Raw genomic sequence first — 6,988 nt, forward strand, 5'->3', positions numbered from 1 at the left:
GCAAAGTGTCATAAGTTATTCTCATGGTGATAATGGTGTATGCCACCCTTCGACCTAAAACCACTATGGACCCTAGATGTAGAGTCGAGTGCCTTATTGCTGATCAAACGTTGTCCATAATTGGATGACCATAAAGACAATTGATGGGTACTCCACGAAGCATACTGAGGGACATGAGTGACCTAGATGGAATTTTCCCATCCTGCATAACAGGATAAATATCTACGGGGCGAATATTGAATTGGACAAGGATGACACGATATATGCCTTGTGTTCAATATAGACATAAGGGCAAAAGGGTAATTGTACACACAAGTACCATCACAAAAGGATTTGTCAAATCACATGACATTTTTGTGTCTTGGGTAGCAGTGATGTGTTGCTAGATACCGCTCACTGTTTATTATGGTAAATACGTGATTTAATATAATTGCCAATGCCGCAAAAACCTATAGGGTCACACACAAAAAGGAAAGATTGATGAGAGATCGAGTAAATAAGGAACACCGTAAGGTACAATGCACTTAAGTGAATTGTAGAACATCGTAAGCTACGATGCACTTAAATAGAATACGAAATATGGTAAGGTACCACACACTTAAGTGATTTTGGTATATCATAATATATGGGCCACATACACTTAAGCGGGATTTTTAGAACACAACCCAAAAGTTATTCTATAAATAGAACCCTTGTGCAGAAGCATCGGTTAAGATAGAATTTCGTTTCTCTCTCTCTCTCTCTCACACACACACACACACACACACACGCACACACACACTCAAAGCCTTCATTCGTAGCAGCTAGCACTGAGACTGAAGGAATTCGTTCGTGTGGACTGAGTAGAGGCGTTGTCACCATTCAACATTCGTGATCGCTCTTTAGATCTGCACTAAAGGTTTCAATCGTCACAAGGGGTAACGATTCTATCACTGATCATGCCCATTCCTAAGGATCACTAAAGGAGAAAATTTTAATTTCCATTGCGTTTTGGATCGCTAATCTCATTCAATGTGATCATTCCATGTTACAAGTCATGTCATGCTCATTTCATTTCAAAATAAAGCATATATGTACAAGGAGAAAACCATTTTAAAACCATTTTCAAACCATTTTTAATCCATTTTTAATCCATTTCAAACTAATTTCTTTCAGTCCATTACAATTCATCACATTAGTCATTACATGAAAAATACATTTTTTTACAACTTTGACCAAGGGTTGACTTTGGTCAACAATTGACTTTTTAGTCAACTTTGACCAAAGTCAACTCAACCTTTTTCTTCCAAAAGTCCTAAAATCTAAATCCATATCCTAACTACATTCCTAATCTTGAATCTTTGAATCTTTGGTCATGGAATTTGCCTTTTGCACATGATAATCCAAATGCCAAGTTTGATGTCTTATTGCCTTGTCTAACCACACTCCATATAGACATGACCTACAAGGAAAAATGCCAAATCAGGACCAAAAACTTAGCAAAATGATGAAGCAAAAACCATGACCTGCATGAACTCAAGGTAACAAACCAAGACCAAGGTTGCAAAGGATTTACCAATAACAAAATGAACAATGCAAATCTTCCAGGAACAAGCAACACTCATGTGTCATCCTACTACAGAACCATGATGTCATGCTGCAAAATAGGAATATGGCTCATGACAGACCAATCCAAAACAATGTTGAACTGTGGTCACCTATTGTAAGCCTTGGCAGTACACTGTGTTGGTCTTTGAGGCATAATGTGCCAGAACTGATTGCATACCTGGTGCAAGGCAAGGCCATGAACAATACATGGGCATGGAAAAAACCAAGTCATAACACTTAGCATATTATACTAAGTCAGGATTACAAAGATCAGAAGATAAGCGAATGAATATACATGTATCTCATTAATTATGTTAATTACTAGCTTTGATCTAATGGCAATTAGTAGGATAGTTCTGACTGGGCAAAAGGTTTTGGCATGGTTCACTTATGTTCATGGTAAAACAATCAAAGGGACATAAGTCTTTACACAACAGGAAATAAGCAACCAAACAAGCATTGCTAAGCCAACGTCAAACCAAAGTCAGAATGGCAATGTCCACCCTATTGCACAAGACAGAACAGTACCTGTAAATCTGCATCATCAAAACATTGAGTCAAATCAGAAGTTTGCTTAGACCTAGCAAAAGTGCGACACAAATCAAAACCATATGCAAAATAGAACCAGTTGCAGAATACACAACCAAGATCACTCCTACAATGAAACATTTTAACATAACAAAATCCTTACCAATATCAAGGTATTTCAATGCATTGAGTTCAAATGGAGGGGGTTGTCCACAAGGAATGTTACACGATGACACCAAGTTGCAAAGTAAATATTAAACCTGTAAAACAATAAACATCAACAAGATCCAACATCCTGCATTAAGTCTCATCTCTCATGCCAAACAGGATGTGCCAAAACCAAAGAAATAGCAAGTCAAACCAATATTGCATACCTTTTTACATTACATAGAAGATTAAGGAGAATGTAGTCATAAGCAAGAAAAATAACTGGCATTAATGTCATCACCATCCTGCATCCAATCCTGGAATTAGTCACAACCATACCAAGGTCAAGCATGACAGATATGGAATTTGAAAAAAAAAAGCATCATTCACTATTAAACCTATTTGTGAAAATTGAACTACACAACAACAATAAGAGCTCACCAAAACAGGATCTCACCAACCATGACCATTGGCCTGTTGCAACCTCACCATGACTTGCTGCATCAATACACATCTGCCTTGAACCTACAGTCATGCCCTACATCATGACCTGTAGAAACCTCCATCAAGCCTTGACCATCATCATCATCACCATGAACATGATGCAACCTGGAACATTAACATGCCATAAAAAAACTCAATACGCATTTGAGATATCCAATTCACTAACAACTAGTTTAACTAACATTCTAATAATAGAGCGATGACAGTTCAAAATTCTAACTAATTCTCATTTGGTTAAGGCTAACTAACTAATGCATTAACTAACTTCAATTGGAATCCACTAACTGCATAACTAGTTAACAGTGTTAACTCTTGTAACAAACTTACTCATTAATTCAACTAACCCTGACCACTGCCCTAACCTTCAACAAACTCTTCCCGACTCTGCCACGTTCTGTTACAAGTTGTGAGCCCTATAAATCAAACCCCACACTGACATCCAAAGGATTTTAATCACAATACCAAAATCTCAAACCTCTTCATCATCCTAAATCTCTCAACCCTCACTCAGAGCTAATACTCAATCACCATTGAAGCTTCAACTCGAAGCTTCAATCCGGTCGAGCTAAACCTCACTCCCACTCACTGGTAAGAACAAGAAGAAGTCGAAGGAAGAAAGAGATACACAAGGCAAATATTCGAATCATTGTATCTGGATAATCGCATTCCTCTGGTATTTTCTTGAGCTTCGTCTTCTCCAACTCCAACGAGCATCGAAGCAATCCTCCACTTTGAAGGTTGGTGAAAACCCTTTTTCTTTCTCTTTTCTCATTACTGTGATGTGAATCTTAATGCGAGGAGTCAAACCCATATGGTTTGAGCTCCCTTTCCTTATCCTTTGGCCTTTAATTGAGGAGTTGAGACCTAGGATTTTCACTCTTGTCTTCCCCGATTCGTGAAATGGGCAAAGAATTGGTGACATCCGTGATTAGAATGAGAACCGACGAGTTGAAACGGTTATTGTGGCATGTTGTTTGGGTCTCCGTTGTTGCCAAAGGCGATTTCCGACGCGGTGGAAGGACGTATCAGGCCAACACTTAATATTGGCGCGTTTCTAGTATTAGGAAGATCGTCCCCTTTGTGTGTTTGGATTTCAGATTTGGGCCTTATGCATCCTGGGCCCAGTAATTTGGATTCACACTGCCTTCATTCCGTTTGCACCCTCATGCTGGTTGCAGTAGTGCATAGTCCTCCGCTTTGAGGCCCATGTCCGATTTCAACTTACACACCCCTAGTTTTGTTGGGCTGGGTTATTGTTTGTTTTTGGATTTAGTTAACAACTAATGCTTAATTAGCAATTAGTGAATCTTAGTTAGCAATTAGGATTTAATTAGGATTTTAAGTTTTGATTAATTAGGTTAGATTAGGGTGATTAGGATTTGGTTCCTAATTAGTTAATTAGTTAAAAAGGACTTTAGATGTTAGAAATAATTTGAGTAGCTAATTAGATTTAGATTCTTTAGAATAAGATTTAATTTGAGTAAGATTTAATTAGATTTTAGAAATATTAGTCCTTTAGTTTAATTAGGTTTTAAATTTGAATAACTTTAGTTATCTCCTTTAGATTTAAATTGGAAAGTAATTTGGAAATCACCTGGACCTATCTTAACTGGTAGGTTTACTTCACCAATGACGGTTTTGCGAGAACCATCGAACGCTTTGACAATTACTCCACTGTATCTCATTGGGGAACCTTGATAGGAATGTTTGATCAGGGTTGACTTCAGAAGCACATTCAAAGATGGCCCAGTGTTTACCAACACATTGAACATAGCGTCCTTCTTACAGTTCATTGAAATGTGCAACGCCAAATTGTGATTTCGGCCTTCCTCAGGAAGCTCTTCATCACAAAAGCTCATATTATTGCAAGAAGTAATATTGGCAATAATGTGGTCAAACTGATCCACAATTACATCGTGTTCCACATAGGCTTGCTCAAGCACCTTCTGCAATGCCTCTCTATGTGCCTCAGAATTCATCAATAGAGACAACACCGAAATCTTTGACGGGGTTTGGAGCAGCTGCTCCACCACATTAAACTCACTTCTTTTAATCAAGCATAATACCTATTTGTAAGACCCCAATTTTGACCCTAAGATCCCTCATGTTATCTCATCATGTGCATTAACATTGGGATCACACCTTGGCATCCTCTTTACCCCTCATTCATTGGGTTTGCATTGGGAGAGATCACCAAGCACCATTTGATTGTATCATATTTCATTTTTCTTTGCTTACTAACCAAAATACCAAAAATATGTCATTGTATAGTTTAACTCTTTTGTAGGTAATGCACATGCTCATCTATGCGCTATCAGGTTCATATCTAGGGTTTGAGACCCTCATTGCAAGGAGCTCAATCATGAATTGGTTTACCATGGGCTCTAAGTATCATATATGGATCCTTATGATCTCCACATTTTATTTTGATCAAGAATTCGTCAAGAGTTTGGAGTTGGTTTTCCTTGGAAACCCTAGTTCATCTGGGTATCTTATGTGACTTCTTCAACAAGCTTCTTCAACAATTGATCAAATATTTCAAGGGATGCTTCACATTACATCATCTTAGACATATATGATCCTCCATGAGTCCCAAAAGTCAAGATAATATCAAGTTAGCAAGATTGTTCATGGTGGTTGATAAGAGAAAGTCAACTGGTCAAAACGGGGGTTCCCTAGACCCTATCTCCTACAATTTTTGTCATGTGAAAATGATTCCAAGAGAAACGCTACTCTAAATGACCTTCCAAACAACTTTTATGTTGATGTCTAGAGCTAGTTTTGCATGTAAAGTCACTTTTTATGGTGAAAGATTATAGGTCATTTTGTCTAAACCCTAATTTGGAGGTCAACTTCCCAAGTCCATAACTTGCTCAATTTTTATGATATGAAACAATTCAAATTGCATGATCAAATTCAATATGTCTAATTCAACTTTTATGTTTGGAGGAAGTTCAAATTCAACTTTAAATGCATGTGATGTGAGGAGACATTATAGGTCATTTTGGGCCAATACCATTGAACAAGTGATTTTCCTCAACTTCTAAAATACATAACCCCTTCATTCTAAATCCAAATGAGGTCAAATTTGTGACCAATTTGAATTATTTTGAAAGATATACAACTTTGATGAAAGAACTTTTCTCATTTGAAGCCCATAGAAAAAGTTACATAAGGTGGAAGAAGTGAACATATGGCTTGGTACTTAGAATTTTTTTTGATATGTTTGATTTTCCAAACTTCCACATAAAAATTCATCATGATCCAAGCTTCAAATGAAAAAATGTTCAACATGAAAGTTTTTCCTCTTGGTCTAAGCTTTCCAAAAAGTCAAAATTCATCTCATTTCGACAAGGAATGAATAACTTGCGCATGGCTTAAAGTAGAATGACCATTTGGCATATTTGAACTTCCACTTTCCACACACGAATGCATGGCTTGTTAACATGACTTCAGCATTGCTTGCACATGATTTTGGATATAAATGCATCATTACATGGGCCTATCACACGCCTATGCATCCATGTAAGGAATTTTCTATTTTTTTGAAAGTTTGAAAGAAGTGTGCAAATATCAAAGTCTTTGGCTATAAATAGAAGTGTCTATGCTAAGAACTAAGGACCCTTGCGTGCCAACTTTGAAGTTACAACCCTAAACCTCCACATTCAAAGGATAACCTTGAGGATTTTCATTGAAAATCGAGTTTTAATCTCCCACTGTTTTGAGATTCAAAACTCCAAGAGTCCTTATTCTTTATAGATCCATTTACACTCCATCAAGCATCTAGAGCAAGGCCAAGCACAACTGAGAGCAAGATTGTGGCCATCTGAACCTGCAGTGAAGGTGAATTTCTCAATTTTTCATCTCTTCAATTCTCACTAAAGTCTCCACTATTCTTGTTGATTTTTGGTTGTATGAAGTCCTACCAATGTAGGCAACAAGATTGAGTTGCTTTGAGGTCAAATCCAAGCAACTCAGATCATGATCCTCAATTTTACCGAACTCCAAGTATATTGAAAGATACAGGGAGTTGAAATTTGAGGATCATGATCTGAGTTGCTTCGATTTGATCTGAAAGCAACTCAATCTTGGTGCCTACATTGGTAAGACTTCAGACAACAAAAAATCAACAAGAATAATGGAGAATTTAGTGAGAATTGAAGAGATGAAAAATTGAGAAATTCACCTTCACTGCAGGTTCAGATGGCCATGTTCTTGCTCT

The 6,988-nt window shown here is 37.3% G+C and overlaps 1 long non-coding RNA gene across 3 annotated transcripts; it reads right to left on the minus strand.

The window, feature by feature from the left end:
• Positions 1 to 1,090: 1,090 nt before the first annotated feature.
• On the minus strand, positions 1,091 to 3,827 carry LOC127085629 (uncharacterized). Of its 3 annotated transcripts, XR_007789210.1 has the most exons (7): positions 3,094 to 3,826; positions 2,704 to 2,871; positions 2,490 to 2,579; positions 2,279 to 2,375; positions 2,116 to 2,167; positions 1,556 to 1,765; positions 1,091 to 1,441 (listed from the first exon to the last, which is right to left on the minus strand). It is a non-coding gene; the product is annotated as an uncharacterized LOC127085629 (long non-coding RNA). The 3 variants fall into 3 exon arrangements; XR_007789211.1 differs by having other exon boundaries at positions 1,556 to 2,123; positions 2,720 to 2,871; positions 3,094 to 3,827; XR_007789209.1 differs by having other exon boundaries at positions 1,556 to 2,123.
• Between the last annotated feature and the right edge of the window lie 3,161 nt (positions 3,828 to 6,988).

Source organism: Lathyrus oleraceus, chromosome 5 (assembly GCF_024323335.1).
Source record: "Lathyrus oleraceus cultivar Zhongwan6 chromosome 5, CAAS_Psat_ZW6_1.0, whole genome shotgun sequence".
NCBI lineage: Eukaryota > Viridiplantae > Streptophyta > Magnoliopsida > Fabales > Fabaceae > Lathyrus > Lathyrus oleraceus.